The sequence below is a fragment of the Tachysurus vachellii genome, chromosome 21, assembly GCF_030014155.1.
Source record: "Tachysurus vachellii isolate PV-2020 chromosome 21, HZAU_Pvac_v1, whole genome shotgun sequence".
NCBI classification, from domain to species: Eukaryota; Metazoa; Chordata; class Actinopteri; order Siluriformes; family Bagridae; genus Tachysurus; species Tachysurus vachellii.
In genome coordinates this window covers 8,162,681-8,184,101 of record NC_083480.1, presented here as the reverse complement: position 1 = coordinate 8,184,101, position 21,421 = coordinate 8,162,681, and the positions used below count along the sequence as shown (strand labels likewise).

The window sequence follows — 21,421 nt, the reverse complement described above, 5'->3', positions numbered from 1 at the left end:
AGCCTAAGATGCAGCGTATGCTACACTACAAGTTTTCTTGCCTCAGCAATCACGCAGTCTCCTGGGTCCACTTTTCTGATTGGTAAATACCTGCGATCAGGTCAAATGATGCCCAGGTTTAACATTTATAAGTTTGGCTTTTATGCACTATTCACTTAATTGGAACAAAATGGCTCATGGATATTATACCAAATCCAACATCCAAAGTGTTACTTAACAGTCATAAGGGATGGGGAGATAAATATCAGATTAGATATTAATTGTAGAGGGGAGCTTAAGTATAGAAGGGAGATTAATGTAGTCTTCTGGAGTAGTTCCTAGAGTCTGTGTCTGAAGGCTGAAGCTCAGCAGAACGAGCTAATTGAGGTCTTTGCTGATGTCCCAGACATTTTGGCTCTTCATTACGCGTCATTATCAGAGTTACAGCCTCTCAGGTCAGGGAAACAGCTGCCCCTTTGAGAAATCCATCTTTTTTCATGCCTGAGATGCTAAAGCTAAAGTCTAATTGAGCAAGAAATAAGATTAGTGTCAGAGTAAATAGTTTGAATTAATGCAGTGCAGATGATTTGGTGGGATTGTAGCTAACTGCCTCTGGAGCTGAGATACCCGGTGAAAAAGAGCATAGCCTGGCACATGATCATGAGAAAATCTCCTGCCTCTCACATGCCTCTCAGATGACTACAGATTAACATCATCTAAAATTCGATGTGATTTATATTCAAGGTGCCTTTATAAGATTGTATAGTGAATTTTAATGAATCTTGATAATTATCTATGTTTCTCATTTATTTTCACGTTTCACATTAAAGCATAAAGTTCAGCGCTTTACTTTGTGTCCTGCTTGTATGATACCATAAAAACCTTCACTTAACCTGGTAATACCCTTTCTGAATGTGGAAGGGGTTCACTATATTCTATGTCATTTATTTATTTATTTATTTATTTATTTATTTATTTAGTTAGTTAGTTAGTTAGTTAGTTGATTGGAGTTAGACTTATATATTGGGAGTAGATGATTCCATGTACAGTTCAGAAAGATGGATTTATTTACGTTAGTACTCAGCAGTCTCATTTGAGGAGAAAAAATTAGATGTTATTCAATCATTCATTTTTCAGTAACTGCTCAGTCCTGCTGTTTCAGGGCCGGTTAGTAGGAACACAGTGCATATTTCTAACTCAGCAATATTGCTCCACAATTATAGCACTGCTGTTGATGTGCCCAACCAACCAGTGACTGATCTGACACTCTCACAATGCCCCTGAACAAGCAAGAGCGTAGCTATTACCTATAAATCAACTGAAGTTAAAGATACATCTTACTGTGCTTATTACATGATAGCTCTATTCACGAGAAATGAGTGACAGACTTATTCTGTCAGGAAATCTAGCTAATGAAGTATTCCCCTAAGACTACACTTTACACTGATATGATTACATAATACAACTGTGTGTAAAAGGTGTTTATATTGTTGTACCTTGAATGATGCACATACAAACAGAATAAAACCAATGTGCTGTAAATTGAGATATATACAGGGTGCACATTGCCCCAAAACTCCCCTTAGCTGAAATACGGTAACTTCTCATGAGTTGTTGAACTTTTGGCTGGTGGAAAAGTCCTGTCATGCAGGGGAAGTGTACGTCAGAGGAGCAGGTGCTCAGGCCTGCACTGTGTCGTCTCTCTGCTTTGATTTCTGTTCAGAGCACATAAGCATTTGTACTTCTTACATGACAAAACATGATGGTGCTTTTTGCCTCTGTTTATTTGGACTGGCCTCCTGGCAACATTGATCATTGTGGTTTCCCTGTACAGGTTTCTGTCTCTCTCTCTCTCTCTCTCTTTCTCTCTCTCTCTCTTTCTCTCTCTCTCTCTCTCTCTCTCTCTCTCTCTCTCTCTCTCTCTCTCTCTCTCTCTCCCTCTCTCTCTCTCTCTCCCTCATTTCTCTGCAGATCAGATCATAACATTAACCTACTCAGCTTGTAGAACCTGCTACACTTCATGGAATAAAGGTACAAATGGGGATAGTCTGAGAGAGAGAGAGAGAGAGAGAGGCGTGTATAAGAGAAGGTAGAAAGGTACTGTGGTAGTGAAGGACAGAGTGGCAGAGTAACACACAGATTTGTCCTTGTCATACCGGTGAAGTCCTGATGAGAGGTGATGAGGAGGATTCATTTCTCCTTTCCGAGCAGAAATGTTTCCTCATGGGACAGCCTGTCTCTCCTAAGATGTACAGTGGCTGGTTTTAGGTTTCAAGAATAATGACGAACGTAAGCTGTTACCACACTCACATATTCCACTCTGAGCATTCACAGTGTAATTTACGAAAACTGTTTTACTCTTTACTGTTACAGCAAGTGTGTCATCTGTGCTCTGTTCATTTTGTAGTGGATCACTGGGATAAACATAGTAATTAATTGATTTGTGTCCAGTTTACTTAATAGTCACCAATGGAAGGTCTCCAAGACTTCAATAAAATCTTCTAATAAATGTTTACTAGTTCTTTTAGTGATCTCTAATAATTTAGGAAATAAATCATGACCGTAAATTCCGTTAGGAATGTCCTGACTGTATAGCTCTTATGTTTTGTATCTTTAATCTGCACTAATCTATGTTTACGTAAGACTATTTTTGTCTTTAAGACTCTGATACAGCTCAGTTTGGCACAAATATTGTTGCTTTGCTAAATTTATTTTAAGTAGAGACGGCCAGCAGGTTACCTACGGGCGCAACCACAGATCGATTACAGGCTTGTGGATGGTGTTGCTGTTTTAAGGGCGGGGTTTTGGTGGAGCCACTGATGTGAAGTTTTGATGTTGCCGTTTCTGAGAACAACAAATTTCTGACTACACTTTAAAGCAAACAATGCACAAATGTGAATGCACATGCAATATTTCCACGTTTCGTCTGTGCTGAAACGTTTTCCTCCTCACTAATTTAGATTGTGCAGACATGAGCAAATGTTTTGCTGTCGGTGAAATGTTAGATTATATAATGCACTTGATTACCAAAAACACTTCTGATTACTCAGTCAGTGACAAATCATTGTAAAGGAATCGAAATCATGACAATGTCTCTTAGTGAGAATATGCCAGTGGATGTGTGTGTGTGCGTATATGTATATGTGAGCGTGTGATTGTGTGTATGTGTATGTGTGAGATAGGGTGTGTGTGTGTGTGTGTGTGTGTGTGTGTGTATATGTAATCGTGTGTGTGTATACATGTGTGCACATGTATGCATGTGTGGTGGTGTGTGTGTATGAGTATATGTGTGTATGTGTGTGTTCATGTGTGTGTGTGTGTGTGTGGGCATATATGCGTATATATGCGTAGGTGTGTATATGTGAGTGTGTGTGCGTATACTTGTGTGTATGTGTGTGTGTGATCGTTGTGTGTATACATGTGTGCGTGCACTTATGTGTGTATGTGTGTGCGTGCGTGCGTGTGTATGTGTGCGTGGGCGTGTGTGCGCACGTATATGTGTGTATATATGTGTGTGTATCTGTGTGTGTGTGTGTGTACATGTATATGCTTGCATTGCAAAACCTGTTATTTGCCTTTTTGACATCTCTGCAGTTGTTTGTACTCTTATTAAATTGTTCAGCTCATTCAATAACAATACATAAATAGTTTTATGACACATAATTAACTTGTGTTTGCGAATATATCTATGATGCCAGATGTTGTTCTATTATGGATATAATTTAAATATCCACTTTTCTATGTTTTATGTCTAATGAATTAGAACAAACATAATAATCATGGGAAGAAATCTAGAAGCTGAAAAGTTAATATGAAAGCAAGTACATTTACTGAACAAGAAGAGGAACTAGCATTAGCATTAGCATGTGCATTAGCATATGTTTCATGATATCTGCATAAGCACTCTGTACTGTTTAAACAGCACTTGTGAGGCTTTGACACAGTTAAAGTACGTACAGTGTTGTATACTGTTCACCATCTGTGCAGGCCTGAGAGCTTGATGTAATAAAATCTATTTGGAGAATTTGTCATATTGATGATTTTTTGTGTTTATCTACATTTTATAAAATGTCATTTTTATGATAAATCTTGTGAGAGATGATATCATCTTATGCTTTTGTGCATTTTTCCTGTTGCATTACATTCCCTAATTGTCTTGTGCTTTACCAATTATTACTAGTAAGTATTTTTACTATTTATTCTTATAGATTGTCTATCTGAGATTCTTGTATGCACGATATTTCAATAACGTGTGATTGGACAATTGTAGGATTTATATAGAATCATCATTGTACACAGCAAATAAGCTGATTAGATTATGAAATTGATCTAAATAGTGTCAAAGTCACAGAAATGCCAAATGGAAATTTAGTTTTTATTTATTAGCTTTATGCTTGAAGTTCGGATAAGCGGTGAGTGAGTGAGATTTATGTTTGAAGGACCATCACTGAGTGCGTGTACACCTATACATTCATGCTAATTATTAAATTGTGTGGAAGCAGTGGAATGCATAAGCTCGTGTAGATATGGGCCAGCAGTTGCTAATAATGTTCACATCAACCATCAGTGTGGGGAAAGGAATAGGAACCAACATGCCTTGTTTGTCAGGGATGCTTGGATAAAAACAGACCCAAATGCAGGATAACATAAAAATAAACTGGTTTAATAAATAAAAAACACGAAACAGGAACAAAGACATGACAAGTCTTGACACGAGACGACGGAGGAAGAGGATTCCCCGCCGCCATAGGCAAAGCGGCACAGTAAAATACACAAGTTGTGTAACACAACACAATTAAACACAAAAGGGACAGGTGTGCAGAGGCGTGGAGGAAGAGACAAGAGCAGGGCAGACACGTGAACACGGAACATAGACAAAAGCACGTGGCCAGAGTCCGGGCTGCATCCTGACAGTACCCCCCCCTCGAATATTAATGACAATATCTGTGGGGACCATGATCCCGACGAGATCAAGGAGAGCCAGAGAGGGCCGATCGACACCCAAAGTCGAGCTGAAGGGACGAGCGATGTCCACAGCCAAGCGACGTCCACAGCCGAGCGACGTCCGCAGCAGAGCAGAAGGGCCGCGCGACGTCCACAGAAGAGCAGAAGGGCCGAGCGACGTCCACCGACGAGCAGAAGGGCCGCGCGGCGTCCACAGCCGAGCAGAAGGGCCGAAGGACATCCACAGCCGAGCAGAAGGGCTAAGCGACATCCATAGCTGAGCAGAAGGGCCGAGGGACGTCCACAGCCGAGCAGAAGGGCCAAGCGACGTCCACAGCTCAGCAGAAGGGCCGAGCGACGTCCACCACCGAGCAGAAGGGCAGAGCGCAGAGAGACAAGGGTGGGGCCGGAACACGGAACACGGAACATAAACAAATGCACGTGGCCAAAGTCCGGGCTGTATCCTGACATTGTTGATGAGAGAGGTCAACAGAGAATGGTTCAACTGGTTGAAGCGGACAGAAAGTCTGCAGTAACTCAGATAACCACACTGTATAACTGTGGTGAGCAGAAAAGCATCTCAGAATACACAACAATTCAAACCTTGAGGTGGATGAGCTACAACATCAAAAGCCCACGTCATGTTCCACTTCTGGAATCCAAGAACAAACACAGCCTGGTCTGATGAATCCTGATTTCTGCTTGAGGCTCACAGATGGAGGGTCAGATTTTGTCACCAGTATCATGAATCCATAAACCCGTGGATGCCTTGTGTCAACAGTGCAGGCTGGTGGAGGTGATCTAATGGTGTGTGGAATGACTTTTTGCGCTAGTTAATACGCTTGAATAATGCAGCCTGTTTTGAATATTGTTGCTGATCCCTTGTTGCATCCCTTCATCACAATTTGCCATCTTCCAGCATGATATTGAACCATGCCACAAAGCAAAATTCGTCTCAGACTGGTTTCAGGAAAAATGAGTAATGGCAATGAGTTCAGTGTTTTCAGTAAAGGTAAAATAAAAAAATATATTAAAAAAAGTAAAGGGAGACCCTACCCAGTATTAGTGTAGTTTTCCCTACAAAGTGTCGATTTTATTATTATGTGTAAAAATCAAATTTGTAAAAAGAAAGATTAGACTTGATGGTGTTGGAGGCTTCCCTGTTAATGCAATTGGCATCAAGTTCAACTTGTTAGAGATAAGACTATAAAGAACAGCTGTAATGGTGTTGTTGGTTGTTCTGTTGCTTCTCCATGTCTGACAGTAAACTCACAGCGTCTCTGTGCGTTATTGTATTTCACTATGATTTAAAAGAGGGTACACACTACAGAAGCAGACCACTTACCCTAATAGGGAACCCCTGTCAAACTCTCCACTCAGTCATAACTACCAACAGCGTGTACCTGTCCTGTCTCTCTCTTTCTGTCTGTCTCCTTTTCACTCTCCCTTCCGTGCGCTGGTAGGCTGAAGCTTCATGTATGGCTTAAGTGTTGTTAAGAACGTTTTAATTTATAATGGCAGGTTCTATAAACATGTGGGAAAACCTCACCATGGAGACAGTACTAAAACAAATTCATAATATAGAGGCGTATTTATAAGGGCCAACTTCCCTGCTCCTCACTCATGAGTCTGGCATTTGTGTGTGTGAGTGTGTGTACGTTTGTGTCTACTGTACGCTCACACACGCACACACTCACACACAAACACTCACACATGAACCCTTGAACCTAGTTGATGTATATCTGTGTTTTGAAATGATTTTAATTGCTTTCTTTAAAACTGTAAACACCAGCTGATGTACTTTTTTGGCCCTCAATGAAATGATAATCAAAAAAAACAAACAGAAAAAACTCATCAACTCTTTTGATGTTCATTATCTGTTTTTGATTTGTTTTACGTACAGCGTAATGACTTAATATACACGTGTGTCTGTGCTGAACTGTACAGATATACTGTATAGAGCAGAGCCCATGAATAGGTTTAGATTTATTTTGGCATCACCATGCTTATCCTTCAAAACGCCAGTTTCTATGCATTTACTGATGATTAATTTCAGTATCTCAGTGAGGTGCATTCCTATCTCTCCGTGTCTCCTTTCCAGGAGCCGATTCTCTCGCTCTGTGTTAATAGTTTCCATTAGAGAATAGAGAGAGAAAGCTTTGCCTAAAGGTCAGCCTGATTGGACCATAAATACCACATCAGCAGCTCATTCTCCATTAAAGCACACGTGATTTTGCACTGTGCACAGCATTTGGTGTCATCCTGCCATAAATTTCACAAGGTTTGTGCAAGTAATTGTGTGTGCGTATATATATATATATATATACGTATATATATATATATATATATATATATATATATATATATATATATATATATATATATATATATGTATCTTTGTGAAACCTTATATAATTGCACAATTTATCAGCAAGGAAGAGGCTAACATTTCGGGAATTTTGTTTGAAATTGTCGTTTCATTTTTCAGTCTGCAGAGAGCTTTTTAAAATATACTTTCATCCAGTATCATTTTTGTACTGCAGTTTGGAGCCTAAATTTAGAGAATATACTTGTAAAAGGAAGAAAAACCTACCACCATCATCAGCAGCACCAATAATAATAATAATAATAATAATAATAATAATAATAATAATAATAATAATAATAAAATAATGCCTTTCTTCATCATGTCCTACTTATTATTCCAACTACTACTACACCTATTACTGCTGTTAAATAATAAAATGAGTTCAATGAAATATTTATAGTTTCATACAATATATTGTTTAAAATAATTTTATTATTTTATTGCTTTAATTATAAATATTAAGCTCCCAAAATTCAAATAAAGTTCCATGATGACCCTGTGATCTGAGGCTTTGCAGAATGAAATTTAGCTGAAAAATAAAATGAAGAAAATAATATAATGCAAATAATATAATGACTTTACATTGCGGTATTTGTTTACAGGTCAAATTCCTGACCTGTGAACTAATGATAAATGAACAGGAAGTGACGTGAAACAGTTTGTAAATCTATCTTAATATGTCGTGTTGTAGAGCTGGTTGTGTTCTGAAGGTTGTGATGATCCTCAGTTGTAGCTGGTATAAAACCTGTTTGGCTCTGAGTTACAGTATAATGAGTTTGTGTGTCCTGACAGGGAGCAGTGAGGTAATGTTTTCATCTCATGAATTTGGTTAGACAGACAGAGGCTGCTCTGTGTGCACATGGCTATGTGTGTGTGTGTGTGTGTGTGTGTGTGTGTGTGTTTCTCAGAGTCTAGATGGCCAGGTGACTGCTAGTGCTTCTGTGTAGGTCTGGATCCATCTTCTGAAGTCTTTATGTGAACTAGAGCTATACAGTATATACGAACCTTTCATTTCCTGATCACACACGCATCTAAAAACTAACAGTACAAGAAGAAACATTACATATTTGTCAGAGTAGTGCCAGAGGTGTAGAACTACAAGATGTAGACATACTGTAGACAAGGTGTAGAACTATCAGCACCACACATGATAACATCACACACCATGAAAGGTCAAGAGCACCTGAATCACACTGGGAGATAAGTAGCATTGTAGTACATGCATTTCTGTTATGTGGGAAACCTTATTATCTTTTCTTGATCATAAGATTTATCCCTTGTGTCTACAGTTCATGTTTATGGGTCTTGTGCTCACCCCAGCTGTTTTGTCTTCGTCAGATGCTGTGAACAGCCATGTTGATCTCACATCATAAATGCGGCACTGAATTTGTAGCTGGGTTGTAGTTCATGAGTAAGAATTTTGAATTTGATGGGGCGTTTTCTTTTGGGAATTACAAGTTATGACCTGTAGTTGAATGCAGTGAATGCAGTGAAAAAGTGCTTCGTGAGCTTGCATGATGTAACAGTGGTATCTGATGTATAGTCTCTATATCTGTTTTTGCAAGTGTTTCATCATTTGCTTATTCGAAATGCTATTTTTTTTATTGAATTTAGTTATTAACTTGAATTTAGTTATTGAGACAATTTGTTTGTTTAGCTTCAGAAAATAGTTAACCTTGCTTTGACAAGAGTTGAATAATTTTTTTTATTAATTCAATTATACATATATTTCTCCTATAAAATTGAATAAATATTTTTTACTGTTAGTATAAATATTAAAATTCAGTAAAATTGATTAACATTAGTAACATTAATTTCAACCAATGTGAAAAAATGCTAGCCCGAGAAATGACCTGTCAAAAACGGCATGCGTTTCAAATCACGGTCTTTGAAACATCTCTGTATTTCAGTAATCTCCCAAGGGGCTTCCTCACTTCTTCTGAATGATTGGATTTCACTCACTCAGCAGAAATGCTGAAGCCCCTCAGATAAATGGTGAAACATCATCACGATCAATCTGCTTTGATTTATCCTCATCTGTTTGCTCTGTTGTGAAATATGTAAACCAGCTCTAATGTCCAGATGCTTCTGAAAATCTTTCACTACCCAAATGTGGTATGTTGGATGAAATGTTAATACATTTTATTCACTTCACCTGTCACTAGTTTTAATGTTTTGGTTGACTGGAGTAAAATTTAATGAAGTTAGAAATCCAACATGCTCTTATCTGGATTGGCCGGGTCTTGGCTTAATTGGATATTTGGAAGATTTTCCTATTTGTGGTATTACGGAGGAGGACCATCGCAAACCAAATAGCATATTTATCTAATAAAATGCACAGGAAAAGTGTGCTCAAAATATATGAATATTTTACTGCAATTTGTTAAATATGCATAATTATTGACTACTGTATGTAGCCATTTCAAGACATTTTGTATTGTGTATTATTAGTATACATGAATAATTTAACAAGTTGCCCTTTGAAATATCTAGAAAAACCCTCAACTACATCATCAAAGCAATTAAAATGCATCCTAATACATTTTATATAAAATATTCATAATGAACTTTAAAGTTGTAATTATGTGTAATTTTTTGTGTAATTATCTCTGATGTTGAGTAATTTAACTCTTGTTTTCTTTTCAAATAGATGTAATGTATTCTATGGACAGTGTAAATGTATATTTTATAAAAAACCTAAAAAGACTTTTATACATTTATAACATAATTTGTTTTTAAAATACAGTACCTATAAAACTATATAGTTTTTTTGTACTATAAAGCTTTCTGTTTTAAATGTGTTCTGATGTGTATTAATCAGTTGATCAGTATTAATCATAACAACCCGGTTTATTATTTATTTCGATATCATTATCGGATCTGTAATTAAATGATTAAGGTCATTAATGAAACCTCAATGTTAATATATAGAGGTTTTATTAATGAACCGTAATCATTTAATTACATATCCAATATTTTTGTTCTACAGCTATGATTTGTAGAGACAGGCCTGTCTGAGGCAGCAGACTGATTTTAGTAATGTGCATTCTGTTCAACACACAGAGAAGAGTTGGTGTGTACTGGTGATGTAACTGCCTGGGATGCTCTGTACTGTGTCTCCTAACAGCTGCTGTGGTGCTGACAGGAAGGCTAGTGTAGCCCTGACTGAACCCTGAATAGACACTGAAGCCTTTCATGTCAACCAGAGATACTCTGTTTGAAGTCTGGGTCAAAGACATTTATTGAGTGACCTTATAATCATACAGTGAATGATAACAGTAATGGTAAGATAACACTGGACATCTTCTTCAAATGTTTCCTGTGTGTTGCCACTGCTTATCAACAGTGTTAAAAGGGCTACTATTAAAAAGTCTGTTGTTCTCACCTGCTGGTCAGAGGACACTGTTATGGGAACCCAGGACTTTCATATGCAGCAAGATATTATATACAATCTTCCATTGGCTTGAAAATATTTATATATTGCTGTGTGGTGGTCTGGTGCCTAAGGATCCTGTGTTCTACTCTCTGTGGCCCGGGTTCAATTCTCAGACAAGGAACTAACCCAGCCACTGAGGGGTTGTGCAAGGCATGGAGCCTGTGCAATTAAATAAAGTACTTCCTCATAGTAGCATGTTAATTAAGACAAGGTCAAGTAAACTACCCCCAATCCTCAAAGGATTTCCTTTGTGCACAATGTCAGATATTGTGCTTAGCAAGATTATCCATGAGAAGTAGCTCTGATCACCAGAAGCATGAACTTCTGCTACCTTTTTTCTCGTACCACACAGTTCACACAATCCTATTATTCATAGATCAAACTGTTCACTTTTTTGTTTCTCTGTGTTTAAATCCAACATTGCAGTCTGTTGTAATCTCCTTATTAACTAGACGTTCCAGCTAATATTAACTGGATTAATCTTTTGTTCACTTAAAAAGATTACCCTAATTCCTAGTTTGAGTACTTTTGTGTATTTGCACTGTTATGCACTTTGAACCTTCACTCGCAGTTTGCAAATGCAAAACTATATTCAGAACCCAAGAAGACCAGAATAACACTTGACACTATAGTAGGGGACCTGAAGGAAAAATTCAGAGGTGAGAAAATGTGCATGGCTGTGCAGCAGATAGAATTATTCTTTACAGTTCCAGGGTCCCAGGTTCAGTCCTACATTCACATGATGTGTCTATGTGGGGCTTCAGTGCAGTGTCTCTTCTCTTTCATGTGGGTTTCCTTCAAGTTCTTTGATTACCTCCTGAAAACAGCCAGATGGTGGATGTATCTACATATGAGAGTATGTCATGTATGATCTACATCTGACAGTAATGTGCAGGCTTATTATTTATTTATGCATCTTAAAATCTGTTGATTAGGAACTACTATAAATCTTTCTGTAGAAAGTATTCAATTTATTTAAAATGTCCATCTTAACACCAGAAGCCTGGAGGCCATGTGCTTCCCCATATAGGACTTCATACAGTACCTGGGTGGCAGCAGCTGGAGATGGGGATTACAATGGGCATTCTTCAACAAGCAGATGGATAAATAAGCACTGAACCAGCTCTCAGTGAGCTTGATGAGAATCAGTTAAAAACTTTTAAACTCCTTGGGAAGTACAAAGTTTGATGCTACCAGCTGAACCATGAGATGACGTGGCCATTGAAACCACGTGAATACTGTCTAACAGCAGTAAGTAGGATTGATGGAAAAGCCAACTCATCTATTTAAAAGTGTTCCAGAAATTGCCTTACTGGACCTGGTTGGGGAGAAGCTCTGCAGCTCTGGTCCAAAGCCTACAGAAAACAGAAGAAGAATTTGTTCATTGTTAAAGTGGCAGTGTGGGAGAAAGAGTGGTGTAAAATAAGGCTGTGTCAGTCGACCTTATATAAGTGCAGGGAAAAGGGCTGTTGTATTTGTCCTGCTGAGGTCTGTGTTTTTTGTTTTGTTTTTAACTTATCTGAAAATGCAGTTTTATGTTTTAGTGCCCCTAAAAATGGAAGGTCCATGGTGTGAAGTCTTTTAACAAGAAGTGTGTATGTAATTAGAGTAAACTCCAGTTAAGCGTATTTTGTGCTTTGAGAGAGATTTTGGGTTATTGAGAATCATGTGCTAGGGTACAACAACAGTGTGTAAGCAATTCTGAAAAACTGTAAATGTTAAATGGGGTGAATCATTTAACCGGAATGTCATCCAGTCCGTTGGAAATTTGGGACACAGAGAAGCAGAAGAAGGAGAGATGGAGAGCGTGTAATAAATGAGTATGACTTATCAGCTCCCTTGCTTCTCTAACACACTTTTACAAAACCATAGCCCAGAGGCCCTGACTTTACTTTTTCTTTTTGCCCCATGTGTAAATAAAAGCATTATATTTTGCAGTGGTCTGCCTTTTTTTTTTTAAGAGTGAGGTTAGCAGTGCATTGAGTGGTGAAATGTCAGCACATAAATGCTTTAGCAAGGGCAATAGAGTTTTTTTTATGTAGATACACTTATAACTATAACTATAACTATAACTATAACTATATATCTGCCTTAGGGTACATGTTGTGCACTGGTGGTAAATTTAGGAAGTTTAGGCCAATGACAGCTTGTTTGTGCTGAATGGCGCTTATGGTGCCTGTGTTAAAGCTTGGTAATAATTGTCTGTGCACAGTAATGATATTGTCTGGAAATGTCAAGCCTCACAGCACCTTCCATGAAACAATTAACCACGCTCATATCCCCTCTCTCACTGTACTCAGCCACCTCAGCAAATATCAACAACACAACACTGTCAAAAAAGCTTACGATTGTGCACACTGCCCTTTCCATCCAGATCTTCATGCTGGTTTGAGGGATTGCTGCATAAATGTGAAGAACGCCACTGTGTATTTGTGTTTGCTTTTGAATGTACGGGTGTAGACGTGCAAGTTTTTTAAGAGCTGAAAGATTCATAATTCACAATTGGTTTATCCAGATTTATAATCTTTATCGCTGTAACTAAATTCCTTTTCTATTCATTTGACTGCAGATGCTACAGTATATAATCTGTAGTAGCTACAGGCAAAGTTATTGTACTTCATTACATTTCTGAAAAAATAGAGATTTTAAATCCATCTAACGATCCTGACTCAAAAATGTTTTTCTTTTGCGTGTACTTTATTTAACATTTAGTTAAATCTATAGCCAGTTTACACTGGAAAATCAACCATAAGTGCTGTTTGACCTCCTGTGAATTCACATGAACATGACAGTTGTGTTTGGATTTTATCTGATTTCATAAAAAAATAAGTTATAAGTTATAAGACATGGAGCAAATACAAACCTTCCATCAATTCCAGTCTTGACCTGTAACATATACAACAATTTACACCAACTGTTGACTGAATTTGACTGAATACGCAAACTGTTCAAATGAAGAAACATCTAGAAAGAACTAGTAACTTCAGTTTGCTTATATTTTATTATTTGGTGGTATTTAATGCACCTTACATATGCAGGCTTTAACTTTGACTCATTATTGGCTGTGCCTTGGTTACTTGGCTGGATCTTCTCCAGGATATTCCTGTCCTGGAGTATCCCTGCTTTGTGCCCACTGTTAATGAACGACTAACTACTTACGCATTTAACTAGTATCAATGAATCAATGAATGAGTATCAATGAATATTTTTTTTGTTCTGTTTCTCAAACCTGGTTACTGTGCAGTAATAATAATAATAATAATAATAATAATAATAATAATAATAATAATAATAATAATGATAAAAATAATAGTTATAAATATGAAGGACTGGGCTGTTGACGAGGTCTCCCGTATGCACACGAGTGCTTAGTGTTTACTTAACTGACAGGGGAAAGAGTAATGCCGACCTTCTGTGGCCAGTTTCACTCTCTTTGACTCCATGCACTGACACACTGAGACACACTGCCTGAAAAAAATGAAAAAGAAGTCCAGTCCACACTGAGCAGCTCAACATCAGTGAAATTGCAGCTGGGAACATCTGTCTGTCTGACACTGTCTGAGATGATCCCTGTTTATCTTCTAGTTTCTGACTTGCTTTCACAAAAGATTTGCTTTTTTTTTTTTTTTTGCTTAGTTCCATTGACGTGGGATTTTTCTCATATATCTTACAGATTCTCTGTTATGAAAAGAATTGCCCTGAATCTTAAAATAAGGTTAGAATACAGTTGCATATACTAAGTAAGCTGTAAAACATGTCCCTGATTTACTGTTATGGAAAATACTCTATAACAGGGTGGTATGATGCATTTCCACCCCACTGTGGATTAATGGTAGAATATAATGTATAGTACTTAATAATAATAATTAAGTGATAAATATTGTATATGTATTCATCCATAACAGGGGACTTATAGTTTTGCCTACATGTACTGTTTTTGTAAAACATGTCCCAGCCATTTATCGCTGTTGTTTTTCTGGAATTCAGCCTTCTGTGAATATTAAAGCTTACATTCTCTGACAGAGTGTCAAGGCTGTTCAGCACTTTAATACTCAGCTTATTTTATTAGGATGTAGTAATGTTTGTTTTCTCTCATGGGGTCTTGAAGGCCTTTAATCACAAATTCTGCCACTCTTTGCTATAGTATGCTCTTTATTTTCTTCCTGTATTTTGGGTCTTGCTTGCCTTGGAGAAGTTGACAGTCCCCAAAGACTTTGTTCAGCAGGGATTAGTAAAGCAGGAGCTCTGGTGTGTGCCTGGACAGATTTGCTGGCTATCGCTATTTAAGGTCTGCAGGTGCTATTTATAGAACTTTCTACTGTTACCATCTTTCCCCTACCAAGACAAAACCTTGTGTGTGTGTGTGTGTGTGTGTTTGTGTGTGTGTGTGTGTGTGTGTGTGTGTGTGTGTTAGATGGGTGTGTGATACTTCTGCGCCTTCCTGTAAAACACAGGACGAGTACAAACACATCTGTTTAGCCCCTCATCGATCATGCCTGAATAAATTGCCTAGCTAAGCACTATGTAAAAACCCTATTTATCATCCAGCATATTTAGACAAATGTCCCATGTCTCTCATCACACATACGATGAGTTTTTGTAAATTAGTAATTGTTTGAGAGCCGAGATCTACACTGCTTTCCAGAAACTAAACAGCAGAACAACCTTCAGATTTGCTAAGATTAATATAAAGCTATGAGCGCGGACAACCTGGACCTACTTCTGCAGGTCGTACACTTGAGTATACACTTCTTGAATTATACTTGAGACTGCCTTTGAAAGGAATATAAAACAATTAAACCTGCCAGGTAGAATAGCTTGTTATGTATATATGGTATTTTATAGGTTATAAATCAGATATGGTATAGATCTAAATTAATCGTATCATTAACTCTCGAAATAGATTTAAAAACACAGAAATACACACAGTCTGTGATGATGCACTTCTCTATGTATGCTTAAGATTCTTTTTTATGATTTTGGAATAAATATCCTAATCAAGTGTTATGTAAGGACACCTAGACTTGCTACGATACAAAAGAAAGAAACACCACACTTGAGGTATTTAACATGCAGGAAATCTCACCACGCTAATACAGTTATTTCATAATAATAATTTAGTAATGAACATTTCACCTCTTGCAAATTCCTTCTTAATGTTTCTATCAGTTCACATGTCATAAACTTCACCAAGTATGAAGTGAATTATTTAAACATGGTTTCCAATTTTCTGTATCTACGCAGGTTAATAGAAAATTTTTAATTCATAAATATTTCACAGACAAAATATATATTTATTATTATTTTATTATATTTAGTTAAAGTCACTTAGCTTTTTATTTATTATTTCCCCAAGTGTGTCCTTATAAGTATCAGGAAATTCCAGTGCAAGGTATTTGGGCAAACTATCTGGCTTTCATGTCCATTTATCCATTCATTCATCCATCCATCTTCTGTAACTGCTTTATCCTGGTCAGGGTACCTTTAGATCTGGAGCTTGTTTAGGGAATGCTCAATGTGAGGCAGTAATACACTTTGAATGGGTTGCCAGTCAAACTTTTTTGAACCAACTGTTGTAATATTTTTTGTTGAGGAAATGGGATCAATTTTAGAGCAGTACAATAACATTATCCAATCTATGTGAAATGAGGTATATTTGGTATTTTTAACAAATATAACTCTTTATATATTTATTCTTATATTATTATTATTATTATTATTATTATGATTATTATTATTATTATTATTATTATTATTATTAATTTATTTTATTAAATTATTTTTGCCATCTGTGGCTCTCTGCTATTCCTAATAATATTTTAATAATAGTAACAGTTAGATTCTGTGATAAACCACAACAAATAATATTTTTAATATCAGCCATAATGTCTGAAAAAGGATGCGTAAATGGAAATGGGATTATCTGAGAAAGTGCTTTTTAGACAATTTTTATCTTCGAGTTCTGACTGTTCTTTATCTTTTAATTTACATGAAGTGTAATTACTCTAAATGTCTAATAGATTAATCCTCTTTCATCTGAATGAGAAAAGCATATGTGGTAATGAACATGTTCCTTAAACAATTCAGTATTTCAGTGCTTACTGGTTCACAGCTTTGAAACAGGGTTTAAAACCCCATGACAGAAGTAAAGGCTATTGTATTTTTGTTTGAAAGATGTTTTTGTTAATAAACTTTAGAAATAGATGATCACATAGAATGCAGGTACTTGGTGCAGAGTGTACATGCAGAGACAGGAACTACAAAGCTTATTATTTACCAGATAAATTGCCTCCTATTTACACCTTCACAAATATAGTATCTGAACTGAGATCAGTGACATAATTGCGAGATCAGGAGTTTTGTTTCTAAATGCTTGCATTGAACAAGTTCTAAATTTAATAAAACAAGGTCTAAAGGGTGATGGGTAAACGGTGATGAGCACTGGCGTTCCTCAGGGCTGTGTCCTGAGCCTACTCACTCTCCACCTACGGCTGCATAGCCACTATCAACTCCACGTCCATCATTAAGTTTGCCGCCGACACTGTGTGACAACGATGAGAAACACTACATAGCATCATTTGCACTGAGCTCCCTGACCTGCAGTCTATCTTGGTGCAGGACAAAGACCAGGAAGATAGTGAAGGATCTCAGCCATCCAAACAATGGACTTTTCTCTCTGTTGTGGTCAAGGAAGATTTTCCCCTCCCTAAAGACCAATCACAGAGGGAATGAGGAGGAGTTTCTTCTCGCAGGACATTCGGGCCCTCAACAAATTGGGCAGCAGAAAACTTAGATACAGTCAGACTTGGTTCTTCACACACAAAAAACACAACTGATCAAAGACTGGATAATCTTGATATCATGTGTTCTACCCATTATTGGACTCGGCTCATTTGCACAATGTCTGTAATGTAACTACCATTAAACTCCCTTGTATAATTTTACTTATTCTTGCTCACATTTTACTTTATTTGTCCTGTATCTGTCCTTACAGCTCGGAACTGTGCTGTAACTCTGTGCAATTATTTAACTTCACTCCGGTTTTTCTCTCTCTGATGAAGTATGACGCAACATGCCATACTGTGTACAGTATGGTTATCTTTGTGAATTTGAATTTGTTTGTAAGATCGGCCCAAACACAACAGGATACTGACATTTATCACATGTGCATATACAAAGCTGTATGTACTAGTTGTTGACAAATCACACACCTAAATTGCTCTGCTCGTTTTCATCAAATCACCATGTATGGTAAAGAGGTTGCCTTTAAAAAGCTCAGTAGCCTGCACACTGTTTGATGAGGATGATATGGAGCATGTTGAAAGGTCAAAGAACATAAAGTCACTGACATTGAAGCAGAGCTACTGTGGCAAAATCTAGAGTAAATCCAAAAATAATTTTGTGGTACAAAATAAATTTTAAATATTTTTATTTTATTTTATGAATACATGTGTGTATACGATTGCTCCAGTTCTCAATTAGAAAATCTACAATGGTGGAAAAATCCCTAATTACTGTTTCATTTTCACTGCTGTATTTGTAAATGTAATTTATTGATATATGATACGATACGACATGATAAGCATGAAAGAAATGAATGTAAGATGTGTCATTTTTTTTGGCTTATTGTTGGTTAGGAAAAGACAGACCTGTCTCTAATTCCACATAAATGTGTCTCTGGATGAAATAGTTATAAACACAATATTCAATGCCGATCAAATAATATTGCATAAAAAAAATCAACTGATGATCCACTCATCGGGGGGCACGGTGGCTTAGTGGTTAGCACGTTCGCCTCACACCTCCAGGGTCGGGGTTCGATTCCCGCCTCCACCTTGTGTGTGTGGAGTTTGCATGTTCTCCCCGTGCCTCGGGGGTTTCCTCCGGGTACTCCGGTTTCCTCCCCCGGTCCAAAGACATGCATGGTAGGTTGATTGACATCTCTGGAAAATTGTCCCTAGTGTGTGATTGCGTGAGTGAATGAGTGTGTGTGTGTGTGCCCTGCGATGGGTTGGCACTCTGTCCAGGGTGTATCCTGCCTTGATGCCGATGATGCCTGAGATAGGCACAGGCTCCCCGTGACCCGAGGTAGTTCGGATAAAAGCGGTAGAAGATGAATGAATGAATGATCCACTCATCAGTGTGCGCCAAATCATTTCATTATACACGTCAATCTTCTGTTGTGGTCTTTATAACATTCATTCATCGCAGGGCACACACACACACACACTCTCATTCACTCACGCAATCACACACTACGGACAATTTTCTAGAGATGCCAATCAACCTATATAACATTTTATTTCAAATGTTATCTGTTTTACGCTTCTGAACCTTAATGTGAGCACAGAACACAATAATTAGGCTGTAATAAGTATGATGAGAGCTCCTACTACCACTAGGGGTTTATACATGTGTGTATATACACAGATCCTCACGCACAAGAACAGTCTGTATGTAGAAATGTGTGTATGTGTACACAAAATTGTGAGTTCCCTGGCAGTGTGATTAAGTTATAATCATAATTCCTAGATATACTCAAAACCTTACCATCATCATCATCATCATCATCATATTTCTGTCAGCCATGTAGCAGACAGAAATATTGATATGACTTATAGCCAGGCTGTATGCTTGTTTGCAGGAATCTGAACGTCTCTTCGCTTTGACCTCCAGAGACGACTGTTTTGCTGATTTTGTAGATTTAATTTCTGCTTTTTTTTCAATTGGCATTTTTCTCTCTGAATAAAGCTCAGAGAATATGACTAAAATTTGCCACTTTGTTGAAATGTGAGCCTGATCAGAAACTGATCGGCTTTTGGGCCTTTCTTCCTATATCCTGTCTGATTTCTGCTGATTCAGGTCTCCTATTGTCTTTCTTGGATCATTTTACCAAATATCTCTTAGGAAATAATGAGGTAGGCTGAGCAGAGCACTGAAAGCCAGTGGAAAAAATGAGTGTGTGTAGATCCGGTGCATGACTCTTGTGATGTTGTACTGTACAACACTTAACCAAACATACAAGGTAATAAATAGTTATTTAAGGTCCTTGTTTCCTGCTCTTTGTTAGTGCTGACCGATGCTGATGCTAATAAACATTAATCTGTAGTTTGACAAGTGGATTTGGTTTATGTGATCTGATTTCTGTTATGAATTCTTCATTTCAATGAGGATTATACCTGTGTATTAGGGTGAGATGTGTCTTAATGTTCGTTTTCCTAAAGATTTGTCCAGCTATAGTATAATGATCTTTTTAGAATGAAAGTCAGTGGATTCTGTGATTTTAGTTACACTGGTGGAAATCACAACCTGCCATCACCGAAGCTGTTATTATAGTTATTAACTTGTTTGTCACTTTAATGTTTAATCCTTAATGAAACCGTAATAAAGGAAAACCAAGTAGATTTGTTCAAATGGACCTAAATTATAAGTGTTTTTCATTGTAAATGTTCATGAATAAAAAGCTAGATAGTTTCAATAAATAGACAAAAATTGCACAAATAATGTGCTGCAAAGGTTTCTTAGCATAATGAAACCGAATGTTTATGAATCATCTCATTTTAAATGGATGACAAAAAATTCTAAATTCATTTTATTGGTTAGAATATTGGCCATGGATAAAATAATAACGAATGACTTCAGCACTGTGAAAAATAACTGTATTCCTGAAGGTTATATCAGGTGCTAAAGTTTTACTCCCATTTAACTTTATGTACCTGCCTCAGGTGTGTCTACACTCGATCGGTCCTTATGGTTTACCTGATGATTCTGTTATTTTTTTTATTCTTTCTTTCTTTTTATTTTTATAATTAAAATTAAAAATTAAAAAATGTAAAATGAATTAGAAATGAGCACAAATTATTGGACATGATGTGAAATAACCCAGGAATACAAAGAAATATCCCTAGAAGAAAAGAAGCTTTTGGAATTCCCAGGAAGAAATCCCAGCTGTGAATGACAAATGGTTTGGCCAGATGACTGATTAGAGAGCGTTGTTCCAGCAGTGAAGAGATGGTGTGCTGCAGGGTGGTAGACTGGTCTTGCTGGACTTGGCATTAGCCTCATGCAGCATTGATCTGCTTCCAAATGTTCCGTCATGGACAGGGAGCGCTGATACATTATTATATTCTTTGTTTAGGGGATTTCAGCTGGAAACACCTGGAGCAGCCTGGAAAACTCCCCTGCATGGTGTATGGTCCCCGGAGATCCATGCAGTCTTCAGCAGCTCCACCATAAAAGTTTACACTTGCACTAGTGATTGGTGATTTTAATTTTTTAGGTTAGAAACCAGGCATAATTTGTACAATTTTTGCTTAACAAAAGATTTTGGTTATCGTTTAAAAATTTATTTCAATCTTTATTTACTTAAATACAACTATTTTATTTCAAGATTGTTTTTTTTTTTTATTTATTTTTACATACTGAACTGCATATAATTGTTTATTTATGAAATGATAATATAATAATGTCTTTAATGTTGTGAAGTTAATGTCATAATAATTCCTAGTGATTAATTTGTATATCTCAAAGTAACTTGTTCAATTTACACCAGTTATTTAAGTTATGTACATACAGACCTATGTATGTGAAAGAGGTACATAATATTTTCTTCCACATAATAACATTGCTTTAAATTGTCTGATAAAATAAAACAGCAAAATTTCCTCTTTTTTACATTCATACATTCAAAAATA

At 37.0% G+C, this 21,421-nt stretch overlaps 1 protein-coding gene across 2 annotated transcripts in view; it reads left to right on the top strand.

The window, feature by feature from the left end:
* Positions 1 to 21,421, top strand: part of LOC132837530 (potassium voltage-gated channel subfamily KQT member 4) — a 49,682-nt gene that overhangs the window by 8,732 nt on the left and 19,529 nt on the right. The window lies entirely within an intron of this gene.